This window comes from Arachis hypogaea, chromosome 20 (genome assembly GCF_003086295.3).
Source record: "Arachis hypogaea cultivar Tifrunner chromosome 20, arahy.Tifrunner.gnm2.J5K5, whole genome shotgun sequence".
Classification (NCBI taxonomy): Eukaryota; Viridiplantae; Streptophyta; class Magnoliopsida; order Fabales; family Fabaceae; genus Arachis; species Arachis hypogaea.
Window position 1 is genome coordinate 36,958,405 of NC_092055.1, and position 10,380 is coordinate 36,968,784.

The window sequence follows — 10,380 nt, forward strand, 5'->3', positions numbered from 1 at the left end:
TGGAAGAAAATGTATCCCCTGAGGTATCTCAGGGATCTCTTGTTTTGCAGTCAAATGTTCTACCACTGAGCTATAGACCCTTGATGGAAGCCTTTGTCTTCCCTTTCCTCTTTCTAAAGGTTTCTCTGGCCTTAGGTGCTATCAATGGTTATGGAAAAAACAAAAAAGCTATGCTTTTACCACACCAAACTTAGAATGTTGTTCGCCCTCGAGCAAAAGAAGAAAGAATAGAGAAAGAAGAAGAAGATATGGAGGAGATGGGGGGATGTGTGTATTCGGCCATATGGGTGGGATTGGGTGGGAAAGAGATATTGAATTTTGTAGGTAAGTGGGATGTATGGATGTGAGTGGTGAATGGATAACAGAAGGGATGGTCATGAATGGAGAGAGAGGGTGAGGTAGGTGGGGATCCTGTGAGGTTCACAGATCCTGAGATGATCCTGTGGTGTCCTACAGATCTTGAGGTGATCCTGTGGTGTCCACAGATCCGGAGGTGTCAAGGATTTACATCCCTGCACCCATTAGGCATGTAAAAATGCCTTTGTACCCAACTCTGGGCGTTCAGCGCCAGGTTGGTGGCCATTTTGGGCGTTCAACGCACATTTGTGTGCGATTTCTGGCGTTGAACGCCAGAACCATGCCTGTTCTGGCGTTCAGCGCCCAGAAGCTGCCCATTTTGGGCGTTCAGTGCCAGAACCATGCTCTGTTCTGGCGCTGAACGCCAGACAGATGCTCCTCTAGGGTGTGATTTTTCTTCTGCTGTTTTTGATTCCGTTTTCAATTTTTATATTTATTTTGTGACTCCACATGATCATGAACCTATAAAGACATATAACTAAGAAAATTATAGTTAGATAAATAAAAATTGGGTTGCCTCCCAACAAGTGCTTCTTTAATGTCAATAGCTTGACAGTGGGCTCTCATGGAGCCTCACAGATGTGCAGAGCTTTGTTGAGACTCTCCAACACCAAACTTAGAGTTTGGATATGGGAGTTCAACACCAAACTTAAAGTTTGGTTGTGGCCTCCCAACACCAAACTTAGAGTTTGACTGTGGGGGCTCTGGTTGACTCTGCTTTGAGAGAAGCTTTTTCTGCTTCCTCTCCATGGTTGCAGAGGGAGATCCTTGAGTTTCAAACACAAGGGATTTCTCATTCCATTGAAGGACTATTTCACCTCTGTCAACATCAATCACAGCTCTTGCTGTGGCCAGGAAAGGTCTTCCTAGGATGATGGATTCATCCTCTTCCTTTCCAGTATCCAGGACTATGAAATCAGCAGGGATGTAAAGGCCTTTAACCTTTACTAATACGTCCTCTACTTGTCCATATGCCTGTTTTCTTGAATTGTCTGCCATCTCTAATGAGATTTTAGCAGCTTGCACCCCATAGATTCCCAGTTTCTCTATTACAGAGAGGGGCATGAGGTTTATTCCTGAACCAAGGTCACACAGAGCCTTAAAGATCATGGTGCCTATGGTACAGGGTATTATGAACTTTCCGGGATCCTGTCTCTTCTGAGGCAATGTCAGTTGATCCAGATCACTTAGTTCATTGATGAACAGGGGAGGTTCAACTTCCCAAGTATCAATGCCAAATAATTTGGCATTCAGCTTCATGATTGCACCAAGAAACTTGGCAGTTTGCTCTTCAGTAACATCCTCATTCTCTTCAGAAGAGGAATACTCATCAGAGCTCATGAAGGGCATAAGGAGGTTCAATGGAATCTCTATGGTCTCTAGATGAGCCTCAGAGTCCTTTGATTCCTCAGAGGGAAGCTCCTTATTGATCACTAGACGTCCCAGGAGGTCTTCCTCCTTGGGATTTACGTCCTCCTCTCCCTCATTGGGTTCGGCCATTTTGCTTATGTCAATGGCCTTGCACTCTCCTTTTGGATTCTCTTCTGTATTGCTTGGGAGAGTACTGGGAGGGATTTCAGTGATCCTTTTACTCAGCTGGCCCAGTTGTGCTTCCAAATTTCTAATGGAAGACCTTGTTTCATTCATGAAACTTACAGTGGCCTTAGATAGATCAGAGACTAGATTTGCTAAATTAGAAGCATTTTGTTCAGAGTTCTCTGTCTGTTGCTGAGTGGATGATGGAAAAGGCTTGCTATTGCTAAACCTGTTTCTTCCACCATTATTAAAGCCTTGTTGAGGCTTTTGATCCTTCCATGAGAAATTTGGATAATTTCTCCATGATGAATTATAGGTGTTTCCATAAGGTTCACCTAAGTAATTCACCTCTGCTATTGCAGGGTTCTCAGGATCATAAGCTTCTTCTTCAGGAGAAGCCTCTTGAGTACTGTTGGATGCAGCTTGCATTTCATTCAGACTCTGAGAGATCATATTGAATTGCTGAGTCAATATTTTGTTCTGAGCTAATATGGCATTCAGAGTATCAACTTCAAGAACTCCCTTCTTCATAGGCGTCCCATTATTCACAAGATTCCTTTCAGAAGTGTACATGAACTGGTTATTAGCAACCATGTCAATGAGTTCTTGAGCTTCTGCAGGCGTTTTCTTTAGGTGAATGGATCCACCTGCAGAAGTGTCCAGTGACATCTTTGATAGCTCAGATAACCATCATAGAATATATCCAGGATGGTCCATTCTGAAAGCATGTCAGAAGGACACTTTTTGGTCAACTGTTTGTATCTTTCCCAAGCTTCATAGAGAGATTCACCTTCTTTCTGTCTGAAGGTTTGAACATCAGCTCTAAGCTTGCTCAGCTTTTGAGGAGGAAAGTACTTGGCTAAGAAAGCCGTGACCAGCTTATCCCAAGAGTTCAGGCTGTCTTTGGGTTGAGAATCCAACCATAATCTAGCTCTGTCTCTTACAGCAAAAGGGAAAAGCATGAGCCTGTAGACTTCAGGATCTACTCCATTAGTCTTAACAGTATCACATATCTGCAAGAATTCAGTTAAGAACTGAAAAGGATCTTCAGATGGAAGTCCATGAAACTTGCAGTTCTGCTGCATCAGAGAAACTTATTGAGGTTTCAGCTCAAAGTTGTTTGCTCCAATGGCAGGAATGGAGATGCTTCTTCCATGTAGACTGGAATTAGGTGCAGTAAAGTCACCAAGCATCTTCCTTACATTATTATTATTTTCGGCTGCCATCTCCTCTGCCTGTTCGAAAATTTCTGAAAGGTTATCTCTGGATTGTTGTATTTTAGCTTCTCTTAATTTTTTCTTCAGAGTCCTTTCAGGTTCTGGATCTTCTTCCACAAGAATGTTCTTATCCTTGCTCCTACTCTTATGACAAAGAAGAAGGCATAGAAAAATAATATTAATAATAATAGAGATCATTTATACCACAGTATATGGATCCCTGTGTGAGTAGAAGAAGAGGGGGAGACAAAGAATGTAATATAATGGAAGAAGCACAACTGTGAGGAGGCTAGATATGTGAGATGAGATGTTAGGATATGAATGAATAAATAGAATGAGATGGGAGAGGGAGAATTTTCGAAAATGAGTTAGTGATTTTCGAAAATGGTTTTTGAAAAATGTTAGTAATTTTCGAAAATTTTTTGAAATCAAAAATAAAAAATAAAAATAATTAGTTAATTAGAAAGAAATTTTGAAAAAGAGGGAAGATATTTTCGAAAATTAGAGAGAGAGAGTTAGTTAGGTAGTTTTAAAAAAGTTTAAGAAACAAAAAGTTAGTTAGTTAGTTGAAACAAATTTTGAAAAGATAAGAAGTTAGGAAGTTAGAAAAGATATTTTTGAAAAAGATAAGGTAAGAAGATATTTTTGAAAATATATGATAGAAATTAGTTTTTGAAAAAGATTTGATTTTTAAAATCTCAATTAATGACTTGATTCATAAGAAATCACAAGATATGATTCTAGAACTTAAAGTTTGAATCTTTCTTAACAAGCAAGTAACAAACTTCAAATTTTTGAATCAAAACATTAATTGTTATTGTTATTTTCGAAAATTTGGTATAAAAATAAGAAAAATATTTTTGAAAAATATTTTTGGAATTTTCGAAAATAACTAAGAATTTTGAAAAAGATTTGATTTTTGAAAAAGATTTTGAAAAAGATAAGATTTTCAAATTGAAAATTTGATTTGACTCATAAGAAACAACTTGATTTTTTAAAAATTTTGAAAAAGTCAACTCAAATTTTCGAATTTGATGAGAGAGAAAGGGAAAGATATTTTTTTTTTTATTTTTGAATTTTTATGATGAGAGAGAAAAACAACAAAAAGACTCAATGTATGAAAATTTTGAATCAAAACAATGAATGCATGCATGAATGATATGAATGTCAAGATGAACACCAAGAACACTTTGAATGTCAAGATGAACATCAAGAACATATTTTTGAAAAATTTTTGATGCAAAGAAAACATGTAAGACACCAAACTTAGAAATCTTTCATGTTTAGACTCTAAGAAACGAAAAATGCACATGTAAAACAAGAAAAGACACAAAACATGCAAATGCAAAGATCAAACAAGAAGACTTACCAAGAACAACTTGAAGATCATGAAGAACACTATGAATGCATGAATTTTCGAAAAATGCAAGATGCACATGCAATTGACACCAAACTTATAACATGACACAAGACTCAAACAAGCTACACAAAAAATATTTTTGATTTTTATGATTTTTTTAAATTTTTTTGGATTTTTTTTTTCGAAAATTATATGAGAAGGAAAAAATAAGGATTCCAAAATTTTTAACATGAATTCCAGGAATCTTGCATTCTTAGTCTAAAGCTTCAGTCTAGGAATTAGACATGGCTCACTAGCCAGCCAAACTTTCAATGAAAGCTCCGGTCCAAAACACTAGACATGGCCAATGGCCAGCCAAGCTTTAGCATGTAATTCAGACATGACATGCCTGACATACCCTATAGTCATATAAGAGCTGATGGTTGGAAGCCTCAGTCCAAAAGAATTTAGACATGGCTTTACAGCCAGCCAGGCTTCACATGCTTCATGAAACACTAGAATTCATTCTTTAAAAATTTTGAATAAATTTTTGAAAACATTTTTTTATTATTTTTTTTCGAAAACAGATGAGAAAATTTTAGAAATATTTTTGAAAAATTTTTGAAAATAAAATAAAAATAAAATTACCTAATCTGAGCAACAGGATGAACCGTCAGTTGTCCAAACTCAAACAATCCCCGGCAACGGCGCCAAGAACTTGGTGCACAAAATTGTGATGTCCAGGCTCGAACAATCCCTGGCAACGTGAGCAACTTGGTACGCGTAATCGTGATTACACTGTAATTATGTAAAATTCATGTCTCTTTCTTTCCCTGGCAATGGCGCCAATAACATGGTGCCAATACCATGGTTCACAACTTCGATACAACTAACCAGCAAGTGCACTGGGTCATCCAAGTAATACCTTACGTGAGTAAGGGTCGAATCCCACGGAGATTGTTGGTATGAAGCAAGCTATGGTCACCTTGTAAATCTCAGTCAGGCAGATATAAAGTGATAATGGTGTTTTCGAATATGATATAATAAAATAGGGATAGAGATACTTATGTAATTCATTGGTAGGAATTTCAGATAAGCAAATGGAGGTGCTTTCGTTCCTCTGAACCTCTGCTTTCGTGCTATCTTCATCCAATCAGTCTTACTCCTTTCCATGGCTGGCTTTATGCAAGGGCATCACCGTTGTTAGTGGCTACATCCCCTCCTCTCAGTGAATAATATGCTCACGCACCCTGTCACGGCACGGCTATTCATCTGTCGGTTCTCGATCATGCTGGAATAGGATTCACCCTCCTTTTGCGTCTGTCACTAACGCCCAGCACTCGCGAGTTTGAAGCTCGTCACAGTCATTCAATCATTGAATCCTACTCGGAATACCACAGACAAGGTTTAGACTTTCCGGATTCTCTTGAATTCCGCCATCATTCTAGCTTACGCCACGAAGATTCTAGTTAGGAGATCTAAGAGATATTTACTCTAGCTTATTTCATGTAGAACGGAAGTGTTTGTCAGACACGTGTTCATAGGGGAGAATGGTGATGAGCGTCACACATAATCATCACCTTCATCACGTTCTTGGGTGCGAATGGATATCTTAGAAGTGAAATAAGATGAATTGAATAGAAAACAGTAGTACTTTGCATTAATCTTTGAGGAACAGCAGAGCTCCACACCTTAATCTATGGAGTGTAGAAACTCTACCGTGAAAATACATAAGTGAAGGTCCAGGCATGGCTGAGATGGCCAGCCCTCTAAAACATTATCAATAGTCTTCTAGGATGAACAATGGATTAAAACTGAGACCAAAGATGTCTAATACAATAGTAAGAGGTCCTATTTATAATAAACTAGCTACTAGGGTTTACATGAGTAAGTAATTGATGCATAAATCCACTTCCTGGGCCCACTTGGTGTGTGTTTGGGCTGAGCTTGAGTGTTGCACGTGCAGAGGCCATTTGTGGAGTTGAACGCCAGGTTTTGATCCATTTCTGGCGTTCAACTCTGGTTTTAGATCCTTTTCTGGCGCTGGACGCCAGATTTGGGTAGAAAGCTGGCGTTGAACGCCATTTTACGTCATCTATTCTTAGCTAAAGTAGGGACTATTATATATTTCTGAAAAGCCCTGGATGTCTACTTTTTAACGCAATTGGAAGCGCGCCATTTCGAGTTCTGTAGCTCCAAAAAATCTATTTTGAATGCAGGGAGGTCAGAATCCAACAGCATCAGCAGTCCTTCTTCAACCTCTGAATCTGATTTTTGCTCAAGTCCCTCAATTTCAGCCAGAAAATACCTGAAATTACAGAAAAACACACAAACTCATAGTAAAGTCCAGAAATGTGAATTTAACATAAAAACTAATGAAAACATCCCTAAAAGTAACTAGATCCTACTAAAAACATACTAAAAACAATGCCAAAAAGCGTATAAATTATCCGCTCATCACCCCATTACCCCTACTTTTCCCTCCCTTCCTCCAAACAGCAGCCACCGCCGCCGCGCCACCCTCCTCCGTCGCGCCCGACACCACCGCCACCATCTCCCAGCCACCTCTCTGCCCCACTCTCCTTAATTCGCCTACCAGGTTCCAATGAACGCCACCCTTCTCTCCATTCGTAGTTAATTTATATTTTTCTGTTTATGTTCATATTTAGGCTAGTTAGATATGCATGTTGTAGTGGATTCTAGGCTGTTAGGTAGCCTAGGATGTGGTTAGTGGATTTAGGCCTGTTTAATTGCACTGTTCGTGTTTCTTATTTTATCAATTTGCAATTTTGCTGTTGTTGTGAAGTTAGTGATGTTCATATGCTGCTTTTCAAATTCATGCTGCTATGCTCTTTCTTATTCATACTATTTACTTGCAGCTTTTCTGTGCTGTTTATTTTCTGGGACAATCCAATTTTAGTCGGAATGCTGCCCAAATTTCTATAAAATATTTCCATTCATGTCTTGGTCTTGGCATTTTCAACTGTGCTTTTCTTAGATTTAACCAAATCAATTCATGAATACCAAGGCAAGCTTTCTCATTCTCTTTGATTTCCTGGTTCATAATCTGCATTTTTGATGTTTAGATTCTAATTTTTGCTATTTCTATATCTATCTGAATCATCATCAACCTAATTTCCTTGTTTGGTTATGAGTTACCTGTAGCCTTTACTTGTGAATGCTTGTTACTTAGAAACTTATCATTATGCCACTTACATTAACCCACTTTTTACTAACTCACTAATTTTAACTTCTTAAACTCTTTTTCAATTCTAACCAAACCTACCCTTTCAAAAACAATTTCTTCTGGTTTTTTTTCACTTTCTTTTAACCTTCTAACCAAGGCATAATGTTAATTTTCCTAATTAACTTGACTTCCATTACATTTTGGATTGTGAATTCTTCTTTTTAGACTTTTAACTCCTATACAATCCTTAATGCATATTTACTTAACTCATTTTCCTTATCCTATTGCTCCTTTGCCACTTTGTGTTTCTTTTGACTATTTGCCTACTTGTTTTCCTGTTTTTATTATATCCTAGTTTTCTATTTTTCAGGATGTCTGCCAGCCAAAGAAAAGGAAAAGCAAAGGCTACTACTGGCAAATGTAAAAGAGGAGAATCCGCTATGTCCATCATGGACATCATGCACGATGACTCCTGGCGGGAGAAAAACTTTACCCCGCAGGAGAAGGCTGACCAGCTACTCCCTGCTACTGATCCCGTAAAGTTTGCAAACCGATACTGTGAGCTGAAGTATCTGGTGTTTGCAACCTCTAGGAACCTATACCTGGAGAGGACTCTGAAGATCCCAGAAGAACTCCAGCAATACACCTCTGATCAGATCAAACAAAGAGGCTGGTTCTTCCTGGAAAGAAACCTGACTGAGGTGAATGCATCTTGGGTAAGGAAATTCTACTGCAATTACTTCAAGACTTCCCTAGATGCAGTGAACTTAAGAGGGAAGCAGATTCTGGTCACTGAAGAAGCCATTGAAGATGTTCTGAAGCTTCTGCCTAAATCTGATTAGCTGGATGGTTATCAAAAAGCTGAGGAAGACATGCGCTTCATGAAGTTTGATTGGGATGCAGTCAAGGCCAGAATAGCCCTTGACCCGACCATTCCTTGGATTATGGGTCAGAACACCACCATGCCAAAAGGAATCAAGCGGATTTACTTGAATGATGAGGCTCGGCTATGGTATCAGATACTTAGTAACTTCATTATGCCGAGTACTCACGAGACTGAGATACCAGCCGCTATGATCACCCTCCTATGGTGTGTGATGGAGGGTAAGGACCTGTACCTGCCATGCTTTATCCGGTACTATATGGCCAGGGTCCATGTCCGAGGCACTCTTCCCTTTTCTTATCTGATTACACAGCTAGGCCGTCGAGCTGACGTGCCTTGGGAGGATGCTGATGAAAAGCCACCTGCTGCAGAATGCAAGAGGATTATCCCTCACAGCAGGAACTTTCTGTCTTTGGGCTACAGACCTCCATTCCTCACTGCTACTGCTGAGACAGCCACACCATCTGCCGGCTCCTCTTTTTCCACAGCTACCCCTGCCACCACCACTGCACCTCCACCTGCCCCAGAGCCCGTCTATCATCTAGTGCATTGCCTGTTTTGACGGCTTGACCAGATGGAGCATCACAACAAGCGACGCTATGAACACCTGAAGCTGATGATACGATCTGGCGACATCTCCTCCGAGCCTGACACACCATCCGAAGCATCTGAGGAGGAGGCGGATGATCATGAGGCAGAGACCCATCCACAGAGCGAGGCTGCACAGGTAGGCACAGAGCAGGCTGTATCACATCAGGAGGCTCCGCCTCAGATTCAGGCTGTAGACCCCGAGATCCCTATCCAGTCAGCACCTCCTCTGCAGCAGGCAGATCTTCAGACCACCACCACAGAGACTCCAGCTACCCGTCCTTCCAGTGATGACACCCCTTTCACACCTTGCTTGAGTGAGCATCAGGGATGATGCTTCATTTTAAGTGTGGGGAGGTCGCCATCTCTGGCGTATTTTTTTGGTGAACCACTACAGACTCTTTTATTTTATTTTGCTATTTTTCTGTATTTTTATTTTTATTTTTATTTTCTCAGTACTTATACATTGCTATTTTTATATATATTTACTCTATTTTCTGCATTTCGCATTTTTAGTTCATATTTTAGCCATTTAGTTTAGTTGCAATTCTAACTTATTAGTTATAGAAATTGTGGATTGATTAGTATAGTTTACCCTTTTTAGCATAAGATAGCTTAGTTTAATTTGAAAATATAAAAAGGAAGTAAACTAGAGACTTGAACATAATAGAAACAACCCACACCTTGTGTATATAGCATTACATGTTAGTTAGTTAACAACATTTCATCAAGGAGAAACACAAACTTTAAAGCCATTCAATATAAATTTTACATTGAGAATAATGGAAATTTTTAACTAAACCTGCATGACATACATAACTGATAAATAATTTTTGAGCTAGAGAACACACAGCCTGCGAGTTTTGAGCTTAATTGTATGGTTACATTCAAACCATAATTTTTATTCCTGTGTGTTTTGCCCTTCTTATTTATTCTGATGTTCTTTATTTTGTTTTAATCTATATGTCCGATTATAGAATAGAAATACATACCAAGAGAGTGATTGAGGCCATTATTTAATTTTAGCTCACTTATCCCAAAATAGCCTACCCTTTACATCACCCTTGTTAGCCCCCTTGAGCCTTTAAATCCCCTCTTATTCTATAAACCACATTACTAGCCTTAAGCAGAAAAATAAAATAAAAAAATTCCAAGTTGAATCCTTGGTTAGCTTAAGATAGGAAGTATGTATGGTTTACATGTGGGAAACCTATTGGGAACATGGATGATAAAAAAAAAACAAAAAGGTAGAAAAGTTGAAAAGAATAAAATA

At 39.0% G+C, this 10,380-nt stretch overlaps 1 non-coding gene across 1 annotated transcript; it reads left to right on the forward strand.

Annotated features, from left to right (window-relative positions):
- Window positions 1-2,615: 2,615 nt before the first annotated feature.
- Window positions 2,616-2,723, forward strand: LOC112788224 (small nucleolar RNA R71). Its single transcript, XR_003195598.1, has one exon. It is a non-coding gene; the product is annotated as a small nucleolar RNA R71 (small nucleolar RNA).
- The last annotated feature ends 7,657 nt before the right edge of the window (window positions 2,724-10,380 follow it).